This window comes from Eumetopias jubatus, unplaced genomic scaffold, assembly GCF_037043125.1.
Source record: "Eumetopias jubatus isolate StellerSeaLion01/CBP00866 unplaced genomic scaffold, mEumJub1_p1.0 scaffold_12, whole genome shotgun sequence".
NCBI lineage: Eukaryota > Metazoa > Chordata > Mammalia > Carnivora > Otariidae > Eumetopias > Eumetopias jubatus.
The window spans coordinates 16,093,144-16,110,189 of NW_028274818.1; the positions used below are offsets into that span (position 1 = coordinate 16,093,144).

General features: G+C 38.7%; 1 pseudogene; it reads left to right on the forward strand.

Annotated features, from left to right (window-relative positions):
• Window positions 1-10,420: 10,420 nt before the first annotated feature.
• LOC114210451 (heterogeneous nuclear ribonucleoprotein A1-like) lies at window positions 10,421-11,945 on the forward strand (annotated as a pseudogene).
• The last annotated feature ends 5,101 nt before the right edge of the window (window positions 11,946-17,046 follow it).

Below are 17,046 nucleotides of genomic sequence, written 5' to 3' on the forward strand. Positions count from 1 at the left end.
GTCATTATTCAGTGAATTCTGGATTACATCGGGTTTGTGGACAGAAACATGTGCCAACTATTGAGTAAAGGGTTTACAGATTCAGGTTCCAGCCATTATGTAATACTATCCATCTATGTCCATAGGGATGACGTCTTATTTCTTTATCTGCTCAAATACAACAGCTAACAGCTCAGGGATGATAAATTCTCTTTTTATCTTTGACAGTTGGTTCATTAGAGAACATTATTAAAGGCCACACCATCCAGTCATACATCCTTTCATATTTAGTGTTTATCATAGTTTACATACAAACTCATTTCTCTACCTTGATTCCTAAAAAATCTGGCTACTGACCTTTAAAGACAGAAGATTCAATAGTGATTAAAACATCCAACCATTTGTCCTGAGTGAGAGGATTACCAGCATTATTATAGGGAATGGTGCTCCATCAGAGTCATTATTCAGTTAACTCTTCAGAGATTTGTTGTCTTCCCAAGCTGATTTCCAGACACAGCTAACTTCTGGGCTGGTGGCCATAACCTGCTTTCCATCATACCCAAACAGCTGTTTTAGCAACATATCATATTGATTTATGGTCACACTGAGTGCAGATCCCTGGTGTTCAGTATCATCTCCCACATCTCATACATAGATGGTAATTCTCTCAAGCTGTCTAAAAAATAACCAGGTGGTAAGCATGGTCTACACACTGTGAATAGAGTAATAGCTATAATTGATTACCTGTAAATTGAGTCATTAGGATGTTGTGTTTCTTCTTTTCTCCAAGTTATGCCAGTGGCCTTTAGATAGAGCTTGCAGAATACCGGAAATATAATCTTCATTCCCTGGAGAAAATGAATCCCAAGTGTTTTTTCAAAACACTGGATATCGGTCAGCCCCAAATCTTCATCACAAGAAATATATCTAGATGAGCCAAAGTGATAGATAATTTACTGATACAAACCTTTGTCTGACCATTTCTTTGGAATAGGATTCTTAATACAGAGTAGAAACAGTTCTCCAGTTCCATGATTTTTCATTTTTAGGAGGGCGAAGTATGAGAACATTTGCAATTATTTTGGTTGAATTGTTATAGCATACTGCAGTAGTCACCCAGTTCATATTTTTAAATTGACATATAAATTGACATTTAAGCTAATAAAAGGCAGGAAAGGGGAAAAGGGAACAACAACAGCATTAATAAAACACCAACTAAACAATAAAAAATAATTTTGTAGAAAACAGCAAGAAAAATAGTATGGTTGAATCTGTGTCAATAATTGCATTAACAACAAACGGTCTAATACCTCAATTACAAGGCAGAGACTGTCAGATTCTATTTTTAAAAATCAAGACCCACATATATGCTGTCTATAAGAAATGCACTTAAATAAAAACATATAAGTAAAAGAAAAATGAAAAGATATAAAAGACATACCATGTGCGTCAGTTATTAATCTGTAGCCTCTTAGCTCCAAATTTATACTTCATTGTCTCATTCACGAAAATAGATCTGGACCCTCAATTTATATATTTTTTTCTTTGCCAACTGGCATAAAACTAAATTTTCTCAATAGAGGGCACTAGAGAGACATTGCAGGATGAAGGAGCAGGTTCCCAGAAAGCCCACTTTTTCCCTCCCTGCTCAGCCAGTGCATTTTCTCCAGTACAGAATGCCTACAGGGTACGGCTTTCTACAATATTTGGCTACTCCTGGGGCTTTCACTAGCTCTTGACTCAGGCCACAATATGACCTGGGCTGCCAAAGTTTTTTTCTTGGGTTTTCTCTACCTCTGGCTTTCAGCAATCCCTGCATGCCTGAAGTTAGAGGGAGCCTCTGTCCATGCTCTTGTCCATTCCCCAACAGTGGATTGCTATTGGTTGTTATTCCTGATGGGCTTGTGGTAAAGGCAAGGGATTCTTGTTTGCCTTGGTTTATCCTCAGTCTTACACTAGTCTTAAACTCCTGGACTGTGGGAGTGGGACTTTCTTCCTATGCAAGGTCTTGAAAAAGAAAGAGTTTCCTGATCACCCTCCCTCCCCCCCGGTCTCTACCCCTGTTAATCGGCTTTTGCTTTGTAACTGTGAAAGATCCTGAACCTAAGGGGATCTCCTGCTTTCTTGCAAGGCCAAGCAAGGGGATCTCTTGCTTCAATATTTCCCCCAGAATCAGTTTTTTTTGCTCCTGTGAGCCTTTACTACTCACGCAAAACACTTGATTTCTGACACTTCTGGTCACCAAATATGTGTGTGTGTGTGGGGTGGGGGATGCGGATTTCCACACCAAGCAATTCTCTATGACATTAGTTGGGTGTCCTATAATTTAAATCAATTCTGACACCATCTACCTGAAGAGAGTGTCAGTTCCCACAGGTTAAGGGCTCAGTCCCACAAGACTGCCCCCCTTCAGGTATTAATCACAAGTGGTAGTTGCCTAGGTCACCCACAACTTCTGTCCAGCTTGGCCATAAATCAGCTGTCCCTGTAATCTCTTCCTTGAGTTCAATTAATGGGCTAGATCAGCTCACAGAACTTAGAGAAACACTTACATTTACCAATTTATTAAAGAATATGATAAAGGATACGGATGAACAGCCAGATGAAGTGAGGTCTGGGAGTATACTGATCACAACAGGAGCTTCCTTCTCTGTGGAGTTGGGGTACATCACCTCCCTAGTATGTGGATATGTTTACCAACCTGGAAGCTCTCTGGGATTTTTACGGAGGCTTTATCATGAAGGCTTGATCAATCTTTAATTCTATTGCTGGCCCCTCTCCCTTCTCAATAGAGTGTGGGATGGGGCTAAAAAGTCAAAGTTTCTAATCATGGCTTGGTCTTTCTGGTGACCACCCTTATTTGGAAACCATCCAGGAGCCCACCCAAAGTTCCCTCATTATAACAAAAGATACTCCCATGACCCAGGAAATTATAAGGGTTTCAGAACGTCTGTGTCAGGAATTAGGCACAGAGACCTATATATATATATATTTTTTTTTTTTTCTTTCTTTCTATTGTCTTAACATGGTGATTGTCTGGGGTGGGGTGATTCTGGGAATGGAAGAGTGTGGTAAAAAGGAAAAATAGACAAATAGGTAGGAGGCATCTTATAAGGGTCTTATATGCCAAACTGGAGATTTTGACATAGTATTATAGACTGTGGCAATCACTAAAAGATTTTTTAAATAGGGGTGCCTGGGTGGCTCCGTTGGTTGAGTGTCTGCCTTTGGCTCAGGTCAGGATCCTGGGGTCCTGGGATCCAGCCCCACATTGGGCTCCCTGCTCAGCAGGGAGTCTGCTTCTCCCTTTCCCTCTGCCCCTCCCCCCTGCTTGTGCGCGCTCACGCTTTCTCTCTCTCTCTTTCGTTTTCTCTCTCAAATAAATAAAATCTTTTAAAAAAAAGATTTTTTAAAAATTTTATTTTATTATGTTATGTTAGTCACCATACATTACATCATTAGTTTTTGATGTAGTGTTCCATGATTCATTGTTTGCATATAACACCCAGTGCGCCACGCAGAACGTGCCCTCTTTAATACCCATCACCAGGCTAACCCACCCCCCCACCCCCCTCCCCTCTAGAACCCTCCGTTTGTTTCTCAGAGTCTATAGTCTCTCATGGTTCGTCTCCCCCTCCGATTCCCCCCTTTCATTTTTCCCTTCCCACTATCTTCTTTTTTTTAAAAATGGATTTTTAAATAGAGACATAGTAAGATGGAATGTGTATGCTAGAAAAATCAGTATGACAGCAGAATTACGAAAAAAGATTGGTCAGGAGAGAGACTGGTGGAAGGTGTCTTGCTAGGAGGCTGTTATATTATATCAGGTAAGAGATAGAGACATGACCCAGGACAATGCCAGTGGATGAACTATAAGAGGACATTCTGTCACTATTTGAACTTTGTCCTTCCTTTGTAGACTCAAACATCTGGTTCTGTGAAGCATTTTACTAATACTCTGAGACAAACTCAGTGGAATTCAATGCTTATATAGGACTAATTAGGAGCTAGCATATGGTTGCTTCTGATTATTTTTTTTAAATCTTTACCATATATTTGATGAAATTTCTGCAAACACTCACTGCTGTTTAGCCAATACTCATTTGCCTAAATGTGAACATAGTGCATATAGGTTTAGACACCTGGACCTTTTCCCTCCCCTTTCCATATCAGTACCTCTCTTTTTTGTGCAGTGGTCAGTACTTTTTTCTAAGGTACAACATAAACATCTAATCAAACTTCTGTGATAGCCCAGGGGCTAGCCCTCAAGTAAGAAAAAGGAGCCCTTTCCAAATTAAACGAAACCATTCATATTAAGTGAGGAGGAAAAGGAAATTGTTCCAAATTAAGAGCACCAGGATCTTCATGGCTATCACATTTTAGACTAAACTTTCTAAATTCTATTTACTTTTAAAAACTATTTCTTAGGTGAGAGACTAAAAGCCCAAAATGGATCTTAAAAGCAGCTTGAAATTGGAATCATTTTTTGTGAAACAAATTTTTTAATGAATTAAGGTAAGTAAATCAGAAATATATGTCTTAAATTATCCTTGAATTATAAATTGTAAATCTGGAAACTGACTTTTTAGAGTAAACATAGTAAGCAACTTACATTCTTCATGAATACACTATACACATGTTCACATACATATACATACATGCATTGCATGTAATACACAGAAATCTAAACATAGAAACTATCTCTTGGTTCTATAACATGATATTGTATCATTACCACCTTCGGCCAAAATAGGAAGATGTTGGTAAGAATATTTATAAGAGGTTGCCTAGGTGGCTTAGTCGGTTAAGCATCTGCCTTTGGCTCAGGTTGTGATCCCGGGGTCCTGGGATCAAGTCCCGGGTCCGGGCTCCTTGCTCAGCAGGGAGCCTGCTTCTCCCTCTGCCTGCCACTCTCCCTGCTTGTGCTCTCTCTAACTCTCTGTCTTTGACAAATAAATAAATAAAATCTTTAAAAAAAGGATATTTGTAAGAAATCCCCTTTGATACTGGGATTGTATCACCACATTGATTCAACACCTTGAAAAATAAATTGGACATATTGAAAAGCTTTAATATTTAAAAAAAGTAGAATATTAGCTTTTATAAACTGAAGTTATTCTCTAATATATATTGCATGGATTTCAGAACTCACTTCCCATGAAGGCCAGTGTAGCTCTCTGTGGTGGAAGGGGTAAGCAAACCAGCAATGGACCCTGTACAGGACCATCGCCTGGTTCAGGAGTGGTAGGTTTGTTTGTTTTTAAATTTTTCATTTCCTACAAGACATGCTGCTTGTTTTCCAATATCCATATTATCTTATTTAAGTAGCAAGAACCTAACTCCCAAACATATCTCGCTGGAGTGCTCACGCACGCGTGAACACACACACAGCACAGCCTCTAGATGCCATATATTGTCAGCTTTTATATCAGTGGGTCGTTATGGGAAATAGTGCCTATGCACTATGTGAGTTTTAAATGCACACTTCTCTACAAAATTCGACACAATCAGGGCCAAATTTATCAAAATGAATTACTGGAAGTACAATGAAGGTTCTCCTTGTGTGAATTATAGTAGCTTTTATAAATTGCTAAGATCTGCAAACCTGTGGGAAACATTTTCAGTAAATTGATTTTTCCAAACATTGCCTCAGTCATAAATAAGTCGTCCTGGTGACTAATAAGTGCTCCTTCTTTTGATTTTGTTCCCTTGTAATTAAAAAAACTTGAAGTCAATTAAGAGAAATCTCAAAACTACATCTGACAAAATACTTACAGTAAATCACAAACCAGGGCTGAGGCACCATAATTGTTCTTCATATAATTTCCACCATTGAGACCTTTTCAGTTGCAAATGATAGGAACAGGATTTAGAGGAAGTAAGCAAATGACATTTTAGGGCTTGCGGAACTGAATGAATCCTGGCTTGATTGGATCAGAGATAAGTGAAAGAAACCAAAATATGTCACCCCAAAGTCTGCCTCTTTGACACAAAAATTATTTTGAGATAAAGGCATTTAAGAAACAGCAAACCCCAGAAAAGCTTCCCCTTTTCTACCTCAAGAGAGGAAATAAATTGTCCTTTTACTGGTGACTCTCCAATCAGAGTGTCCTCCAGAGGACTCTGCAAATAAAACTTAACTTTATTCGTTTCTCTCCCATATACAGTTGACACTTGAACAGTGCAGGGCTTAGGAGCACCAACCCCCTACCCCAAGGTGAAAATCTGCGTATAACTTTTGACTCCCCCAAACTTAACTAATAGCCTATTGTTGATGGCAGTCTTATTGGTAACATAAATGAGCTGAGTAGCATATATTTTGTATGTTATATGTATTATATACTGTATTCTTACAATGAAGTAACTAGAGAATAGAAAATGTTAATAAGAAAATCATAAGAAAAAAATCATAAAAAAAGAAAATCATGAGAGAAAATACATTTACAGTACTCTACTATACTCATACATAAAAAACAATCTCCGTGTGAGTGGACTTGTGCGGTTCAAACCAGTGTTGTTCAAGGGTCACCTGTGTTTACCTTCCCTGAGTTTGCCATCCTTGGAAGCCTAACACTCTGTGCTTTGTTTTGTCATTTCTCTATAATGCATTGTTCTCTGTTGAAGAAGCTACATAAGCGGGAATCTAAGCTGCCATTTTGAATTACTTTCCGTTAGGTCTCTCTCATCTGATGTGCACTGCACCCATTAATAAACTGCTTGTTTTTCTCTTGTCAATCTTTTTGTTAGAGTGTCAACTGAAAACCTAAGAGGGAGAGAGGTAAAGTTTTGCCTTCCCTACATATGAAACATGTTATCAGTAACTTTCTCCCTATTTACTCATCTTTTGGCTCTTAACTTTTCTTGGAATCTCTCTCACCTTTTCCCCCTAGTTGGGGAAAGCTGGCCACACACAGTCCTCTGCCCACACAATTCCTGTAACCTGTGGATCCAGAGAAAGACTCTCTCTCTTCTAAAGTCCACAAATTAATCTTCAGTGTTATATCCTGAAGTGTAAATTGCATATCCCCACTGAAGATGTGGGCCAAAGGTGAGGTTAGTGTTCCGAGCATCTAAAATATGCCAGGTATTGTCCTGGCACTGGGGATGCCATGTGAACAAGAGAAATAAAGCCCCTGGCCTCCTGTGGTTTACTTGCTGGTAGGAGCAATAGTAAAGAAACTAACCAATCAGCCAGCCAATTTCCAATAATAACAACAACAGCAGCAGCAACAACAACTTTGTATCATAAATGTGCTTTGAAGGAAAGTTAAGCAGGTTAAAGGGTGGAGGATAATGTGGTTACTGTAGTGGTGGTGTCAGTGGTGAATTTTAGATAGGCAGGCCAGGAAAGGACTTTTTAAGGATCTAATGTCTAAGTAGCCACAGAGCATGGTTCCATGTATTGTGTTGTGTCTTCTATTTACTCTAGAGGAAAATCCAGAAAGGGGACTTCTGCCTCCTTGGCTCTCAGGAATAGCCTTTATAAGAAATCTCCTAGCCATGTAGGGTTGGGTGTGTAAAAAGACAATGCCATATGTAAGAACTATTTCCTCCTCCTGGAGATGTGGCACCTTGCCCAAGACACTTGGCTTCTCTGGATTGAAGTATATATATGACTTCCAAGGTCCCTTTCAGCTCTAAATCCAGTGGTTTTGCATTCATTCTATGAGTAATTCATTTTCATATTTTCTTTTAACATTCAATAATGTCAGAGTGAATGATGCAAGCAGGACAAAATTAAATTGTAGGATTATCATTTACATTAGCCAAATTATAGAAAGGCATTATAAATAACCTTACCTAAAAAAGACAAAAGTTCTATTTTTAATGACTCATGTGTCAATAATTGTAACTTCTATTAAATAACTTTAAAAATGCCTAGTGACATAGTCATTATTTATTTTCAAGCTTCAGACAATCTGTGATTAAATTAACATCTTTTTGATCAGTAAACAGCCTCTAAGTGTAGTTGACATAAACTTGGCAGCCAGGAGAACTAACATTTAAAGAAAAACAATCCTACATTTTCTATTTTGTGCTTATTAGTACTAGTACTATTTGATTTAATGAAACTAAAAGAAATACCTAGAGAAACGTTACCTACAAGAAACTCTTCCTGTTATCAATCCTGCTTACGAAAGCAAGATAATAATAATTATCTCTAAATAATTTCTGTTATGCTAAGTAATAACAATAGTGACAGTGAATACTAGTCAAGCAGTTACTATATGTCTTCACTTTTCTAGATGCTTTACATATTTATTTTAATCCTCTCAGCCACCCTCTGAAATACTGATGTTATTAATCTACTTTTCAGTTGAGGTAAATGAAACAGAGAGGAACCTATCCCAGCTCACAAACCTGGATGATAGTAGAACAAGCCTTTAAATCCAGGTGTTTGGGATCATAGTTCAAGTTCTTAGCCACATCTTATACTCTGCATGCATTTTCCATCAACGAGTGGGAAATGGTACTTATCTGGGTGCAAACCTAGTTTAGGAAAAATTGGGCAGTAGGTGACGTTTCCCTACTGCCATTTTCTCTGTTTTGCTCTATTCATCTCTGCCCTCTTGCCCATGGCCCATCTTATCACTGTGGCCTTAAGGCTCTTTTCTCGGTTCTATCACACTCAAAATGTGCGAAACCCAAAAGTAGTATCAGTCATTTACACTTAGTATCATGTTAAGTCCATGGTTTGCCTCTGTTGGGGGGACTTACACTTTCTACCGTATATCTTAAATAGGAACAAGTGGTTTTTTTCTGCTAAAGGGATTTCAAATTTCAAGCAGATGGAAGGGCTATTTGGAGGGTCAGATTGCTTCACAAGTGTGGTTTCAGAGTTTGAAAGTCAATCTTCTCTACCTACTTACGTTGTTTCCCAATGTTTGGCACCGCAGGAAAGGGCATTTAAGCTAATTTATTAAATATGCAAAATTGTGAATGGGTGAGGGATGGCACAATTAATTTGAAATCAGTCCCCAACACGGTCTTAGACTGCAGTAGTATTTAAAAAGCCTCTGAAAAGAATTGGAAGAAGAAAATGAAGTAAAATTCTAAGAGTTCAACCATCTTCTATTATAATGAGACATAAACTGTTGCTCACAAGAAAACAGAGGTGTACACCTTGCCTTCTTATTAAGCGTTTCTGGTTAAATAGATTGCTTGATTGTCAGTCAAATGGGAGATATTCTTTTCTCTGAGAAATTGCATAGGTGCTTTTGATCTCCTTAGCTCCTTTCTCGCCTTTCCCTCAGCATGACCAGCCCCAAGACAAAGTTAAGTACCCTTCAGTTGTTGAGTTTTTTAACTCTGGTTTGTGGGATATCTGCCTCGGTAATTCCTGTTTGTTCTATTTCCTTTATCTTCCAAATGCCATCTGCCCATCTGGGTGGCTCTCAGTTTTCTAATGAGGAAAACACTACCTTGGATGCTGAACTTTGGGGGACGTCAGAGGCAAACAGAATTCTCCCTCTTTTTACCATCTCTTTTTCCCTCTTCTGTTTTTTCTTTCATTCCTGCTCTCCCTCCAAACTTTTTCCTTCCTTCCTTTCTAACTAGAGCAGGAGTCCTACTGTCTCTTTTTGAATTCTGGCTCTTATACCTTCTTACTGCGTGTCTTTGGTGGACAAGTTCTTGAACTTCCCTATATACCTCAATACTTACCTCACAGGAAGTTCAAAATATTAAAGGAATTCAAAAAGTGTAAAGCACTCCAAAAAATGTCTGACCCACAATAAGTATTCACATGTTAGGCACTATCAGCATCATTACCATCATCATGATTATTATTCATTTTCATAAACATTACTGAGTCTTACTTACATCTTAAATGCTGTGCTAAATAATTAAGGTGACCAAATAAACATTTCAACTGAGGACTTCCAATTTTAGGAGCCAGTGCTCAGAGTCCCCCAAGCCAGGGAGTATACGTCTCACACTGTCCATTTCCTTAGGGCATTCTTATTTTTCCCTGTGAAATCATGCCTGTTTTGTTTTCTCATTCCTTGAAGAATGTTCTTTCCCAAGTGGCAATGGGTGAATATATGCATATAAAAATGTCACTTTGAATCCAGTAAATGTGCACGTTTCCAGGCTTTCAAAGAACTAACCATGTGGACCTAGTTTCATATATCACAGCTACTTATAGCATGGAATTTTATTCATTTTGGCCATTCGGTGATACTTAAATCATACCTCAGTCTATTCATTATTTCACCTGCACATTTGGATGGCTCTTCCAACTAATTTTCTCTTGTAATTGATATAAATTAGATGATACTGAAGAGAAAGATGCTTTTTACTTTTCATGATCTTTTTAACTATAAGAGGTACTCACAATTTTTTTGATAATATTTTTGTTTAGAATTTTGTTAGAATGAGCTTTTCTGCCCGTGGACGCCGCAGAGTAAGCATCGTTAAAGTCTCCCCTCCCACCGCCGTCATGTCTAAGTCAGAATCTCCCAAAGAGCTTGAACAGCTGCGGAAGCTTTTGATCGGAGGTTTGAGCTTTGAAACAACCAATGAGAGTCTGAGGAGCCATTTTGAGCAATGGGGAACGCTTACAGACTGTGTGGTAATGAGAGATCCAAACACCAAGCGCTCCAAAGGCTTTGGGTTTGTCACGTATGCCACTGTGGAGGAGGTGGATGCAGCCATGAACGCAAGGCCACACAAGGTGGATGGAAGAGTTGTGGAACCAAAGAGGGCTGTCTCAAGAGAAGATTCTCAAAGACCTGGTGCCCACTTAACTGTGAAAAAGATTTTTGTTGGTGGCATTAAAGAAGACACTGAAGAACATCACCTAAGAGATTATTTTGAACAGTATGGGAAAATTGAAGTGATCGAGATCATGACTGACCGAGACAGTGGCAAAAAGAGAGGTTTTGCTTTTGTAACATTTGATGACCATGACTCTGTAGACAAGATTGTCGTTCAAAAATACTGTACTGTGAATGGCACTGTGAAGTACGGAAAGCCCTATCTAAGCAAGAGATGGCTGGTGCTTCATCCAGCCAAAGAGGTCGAAGTGGTTCTGGAAACTTTGGTGGTGGTCGTGGAGGTGGTTTTGGTGGGAATGACAACTTTGGTCGTGGAGGGAACTTCAGTGGTCGAGGTGGCTTTGGTGGCAGTTGAGGTGGTGGTGGATATGGTGGCAGTGGGCATGGCTATAACGGATTTGGTAATGATGGAAGCAACTTTGGAGGTGGCGGAAGCTATAATGATTTTGGCAATTACAACAATCAATCCTCAAATTTTGGACCCATGAAAGGAGGAAATTTTGGAGGCAGAAGCTCTGGCCCCTATGGTGGTGGAGGCCAATACTTTGCCAAACCACGAAACCAAGGTGGCTATGGTGGTTCCAGCAGCAGCAGTAGCTATGGCAGTGGCAGAAGGTTTTAATTACTGCCAGGAAACAAAGCTTAGCAGGAGAGGAGAGCCAGAGAAGTGACAGGGAAGCTACAGGTGACAACAGATTTGTGAACTCAGCCAAGCACAGTGGTGGCAGGGCCTAGCTGCTACAAAGAAGACATGTTTTAGACAATACTCATGTGTATGGGCAAAAAACTCGAGGACTGTATTTGTGACTAATTGTATAACAGGTTATTTTAGTTTCTGTTCTGTGGAAAGTGTAAAGCATTCCAACAAAGGGTTTTAATGTAGATTTTTTTTTTTTTTTGCACCCATGCTGTTGATTGCTAAATGTAATAGTCTGATCATGACGCTGAATAAATGTGTCTTTTTTTAAATGTGCTGTGTAAAGTTAGTCTACTCTGAAGCCATCTTGGTATACTACCCCAACAGTGTGAAGTTAGAATTCCTTCAGGGTGATGCCAGGTTCCATTCGAAATTGATTTGCAACCTGCTTGGGCACAGAAGCCATTGTCTCCACAAACCTTGGTGTAGTTGAACTGACAGTTAATGTGTTGTGACCTGGAGTTCACCATTAAAAGGGTCACCCAAGCAAAGTCCTGGAGTTTATTTGGTTATTAATATGATTGTTGGCACATCCTATGCAATATATCTAAATTGAATTATGGTATCAGATAAAATTATAGATGGGATTAAAGCTTGTGTATCATCCATTATCGTGTGTAATCAATAAACGATTTAATATTCTCTTGAAAAAAAAAAGAATTTTGTTAGAATGAGGGTTCATTTTAATTCATACTAAATAATAGTTCTTAAAACACCACCATGCTTCAAGCCCTTTTTATCAGATTAATGAAGAAGAAAGTTGGCAATACTATTGCCATTTTCTGTGTCCTTTGCTGTAACTCCTGTGTTTGAAATTATCAATTACTGGCCTTCAGAAAACCATACATATTGATACTCTTTGAGTTCACTTCGGTTTAAGCACTCCCTGAAGAAAAAGTACAGATTTTCATTTTTTTCCCTTTCTTTGATTTGTTCACTGATACGCAATAAGGGTCAGAACTTCCAGTCCATGTTACAAGATATATTAGACACTCATTGAGTACATCCCTTATCGATGGCGTTTATGCTGGAGGCTTTTCCCCTAACTCTCTTCTACTTGTCATACAAGAGTATCCAATTTTGATCTCTGTTTTATTCAGTTTACTAGAAGCAGCACTCAGGCAGAATGACTAATTTGGAAGCCAAATGGAGTTCTATCTACCAAACAGATGCAACCTCTGAAAGTATAGGTCAGGGTAAGAGAGATGACCAAACCTGCTCTAAACACATCTCCTGGTTTGAAGGCTGAAATTCAGGTTATCTTTATGCCTTTGGGGCTTCTGCCTGCAAACATCTTAAGCAGTTTAAAAAAATAAAATATACTGGAAAGTGGGTGGCGCCGACAAGTGGATTTACATGAGGCACCCTTTCTCAGCTACTCATTTTGGGCAAAATGACTTCAGACACTTCCTGAAGTTGTATGACGTTCAATTTCACTCTAATTTTTTCCCTTTGATCAACAAAGTCAGTTTTGAGTAACATGCCCATGAGTCAGTAGTCTTGGCATGAGAAGGGTCCTGCCAAGATTACCAAATCCATGTTGATAGGGTCATTGTGAGGATTAAGAGATAAAATCTGTAAAACATTTAGAGCAGTGTCTGGCATAATTTTAAGCAGTCACTGCTTGTTAGCTATTGATAGTCTGATTATTGCAATTGGGAATTACTCTGAGCTTACTTTATCCTGTGGCACTGCCTTACAATTATAGGGACAAAAACTAATACAAACGCAAAGTAAGAACCTGTTAAGAATGATGATTTTAACATTGATCCTTGGAATATTTAGCAAGTTCTATCAATAGCATTTAGAAATCAACCTGAAATCATTTTGAATTCAATTACTACCAAACAGTTTATTTGGGTGACTTTGTCAGCAATAAGGTAGGCTTATTCTACACGTATTATTCCTACATATATGATTATTACCCCTTTCTACAGGTGAGAAAACCAAAGCTCAAAGAGGCTTTAAGTAAATTTCCCAAGGTCACACAGATAGAAAGGGGTTGAACTGATTCTACTTTACCACATTTGTTTCAGAAAGTTTCAAAATAAACTCTTTATTGTGATATTTTGAGCTGCCAATTGTCTATTAATTGCCATTTCGCTCTGGTTGTATGTGATTTGGCTGTTTTCAACTATTGAGGATTTCCACTAAGTACTTCATGAAATCATGTTGATTTGTTTCCCAGGAGTTTAGAATGCTTATTGTTCTTCCTGCTGCCTGTGGAAATCATATACTTTAGTGGGAGGTGGAATAATGGCCCGTCAAAGGTGTCCACGTCTAATCCCCAGAACATGTTACCTTCCATGGCAAAAGAGATTTTGTAGATTTGATTAAAGTAAGGATCTTGAGACAAGGAGATTATCCTAGAATCTGGGTGGACCGAATGTAATACAAGAGTCCTTATAATTGAAAGAGGGAGACAGGAGAATCAGAGAAGATATGAGGACAGAAGTAGAGGTCAGAGTGATGTAATTGGTACCTTTGAAGATGGAAGAGCCATAAGCCAGGTAAAGCAAGCCACTTCCAGAAGATGGAAAAGACAAGTAAACCAGTTTTGTCCTAGAGTCTCAAGCGGGTGCCCAGAGTCTCTAGAAGAAACACAATTCTGCTGACACTTTTTAAAATATTTTATTTATTTATTTGAGAGAGAGAGAGGGAGTGAGAGCATGAGGGATGCAAAGGGAGAGGGAGAAATACTCTCCCCACTGAGCAGGGAGCCCGCTGTGGGGCTGGATCCCAGGACTCTGAGATCATGACCTGAGCCGAATGAAGGCAGACGCTTAACCGACTGAGCCACCCAAGTGCCCCAATTCTGCTGACATCTCACAGTTTAGTCCTGTGAGACCCATTTCAGACTTCTGATCTCCAGATCCATAAAATAAGTTTGTGTTGTCTTAACCCACCGAGTTTGTGGTAATTGGTTATAACAGCAATAGGAAACTTAAACACCCTTTTTGAAGCATTTACAAAGTGTCTCACCTTTTATTTTAATGCTCCTACAAGTTAGATCAACTGGTTTTTTATCATCTATATCAGAGTTCTGAGTAATTTGTTTTCAATGATATACCTGTATCGGCTTGTTTGCTATCAGGAGAGAGGTTTGGGAGGCTTGAATCAGTTTGTGAGTAGAGGAGAAGAAAGGACAGGAGATAGGAACGTGACCCATAGAGATTGTGGGGGATCTTGAAGGGAGGAAATGGCTTTTATTTGAAGATTCCTCCTGCAAATCTGAAAAGGCGCAAGGAGGGCCTGGTCTCACCCTGTTGGAAATCACTAACCTGATAATAGGACCAGTGACATTGGAGCAATTCATTGCTAACTGGAATTCTAAGAGCTTTACTCTCATTGGCTCGTTCATTCCTCACAACAGCCCTGTGAGGTACATACTGTTGGTAATATCTCCATTGTATGACTAAGGAAACTGACAGGTAAGGCCCCAGATTTTACATTAACTTCTACCTAGCAGCATTTTGCTTATAATACAATTGTTAATGCTGAACTGGTTGCCCAAGTGTAAAATTCAGAAACATTTGTGACCACAGCATCGTTTTACATTCAAATTTTAAAAACCCTTTAAGCTTTTTTTCCTGCCACTTTGTCTTTAGCTATAGTTACTAGGTTGCCATTTAGAATGTAACTGTTAAAGGAGGTTAAAAACAACTGTTTTACTTTTATTTTTATTTTTTTTAAAGATTTTATTTGTTTATTTGACAGAGAAAGACACAGTGAGAGAGGGAACACAAACAGGGGGAGTAGGGGAGGGAGAAGCAGGCTTCCTACCCAGCAGGGAGTCCAAAAACAACTGTTTTAAACATCTTGTCCATCAAGGAAGCAAGAAGCTAGCTTTGCATAAAATGTCCACTGGGTGGCAGCTTTTCATAAAAAGTACCCAGCGTTAGAGCTATTATTTTCAAAAATTTATAAAGACCAAAAGAATCGTTTGTTTTGGGTTGTTGAGTAGTTAATCTTTGTTTTTGTTTTTTGTTTTTTTAAAGGGGGGTCTCTACTGTTTTTAATATCCTTTCAAAATCAAAACAGAGCCTTAGCAGCTTAACACATTTGTGTTATAATATAAAATCCCTTAAACAAGAACTTTGAAAGGCATTTTGCAAATAAACTAATCATACCATACACAGATGACACTTGAGCACATAAATAAACTTGTAAAACAGTTTTGATTCTTTAAAATCAAGCCATAATAATAATAAAAAAACTCTATGTAACTTTATACTAAAAACATTCTGATTTTTTAGGACAAGACCAACAAAATATTTTACACTATGAGTTTATTTACTTTTAACCATATGACTCTTTTTTCTGTGTGCTTAAAGTTTTCACATTAATGGCAAATTTCCCACCATTAAGTATTTTCACGGTTACAATTTGATGCCAGATCAAAGTTATTAACTTGCTTAGTGCTGTAATTCAGAAAAAAAGGGAGTATTTTGAAAACTACTCAGTGAACATTTAAATATTATTGCTGTAAAAATGTGGTTGGCCCAGGCAACACTCAGTTGCCTGCCCCCTGTCCAGACTGTAGGTAAGAGCATGGCCATCAGGGGGCGCTGTGTAGAGGCCGCTTTTAGACAATAGGGTTGAGCGTTGGAAACTTCCTCAAGGAAAAAGACCCACAGCAGCTACCTGCTGAATCCAGACAGGCCCATCAGGTGACCTACCTCAAAATATCTATAGGCCGTAACTAACCAATAGGCTACTTACAACCAGACACAGTTACCAAAAAAAGATAAATTCCATACTTCACCATACCTCCTTACCTTCCCCCTTTAAAAACAGCCCCCACCCTCTCCCTCTTTGCAGACTGCCTCTCCTGAGCCCTCCTGTCTGCCTTGCAGTGTATTCAATAAACTTCTGTCTCCTTTGTTTTACCTCAGGGGAATTCTTTTCACCATCCACGCGGCCGACTTCCACGCTATAGGTGCCCCACCTTTGGGGGCCCCCATCCGATTGGGAGAGACACCACACTTAAAACACCACATGCTATACCTAATACCAAGAAGTCCCCAGGACCTTTCCACATTCAACTAGATGCAACTTATTAACATACAACTCTCTTCCTTCTCCTTTTCTTCTGCTTCTTTATTCCGTTTTTCTTTGGCTGTACATCAGATTGTTAGCACACTAGTCTAGGTGTTTCTACGACATTCCAGACTCTTAGAAATGCCCCATCTTTCTGTCTTAGAGGCTATGAGCTCTGTTCACTAGCTTTTAACACGTAAATATGCCGATTTGTGAATTTTAAAATGTACTTTAAAATGATCAGCTCAGTAGTTTGCCATAACCATGAAAAAGAAAAAATTCTGCCACTATTCCCCAAATTTAAATGTCAGTGACTGACTGCACATTTAATACCTCTTATTATGAAACTGAGGAATTTATGAACTTCATGAATTATGTTTTTGAGGTACAACTATTCAAGTATAGTTAAACTTTGACCCTATTACAGCACACATAACTCAAAACAAGTAAGATGAATCCTATCAGACTATTTTCTACATCAGTTAGCTGTTTCACAGCTAAAAGATTAACTCCCTAGTGGCGATTTATTCATACCAGTTTTGATGACAATTT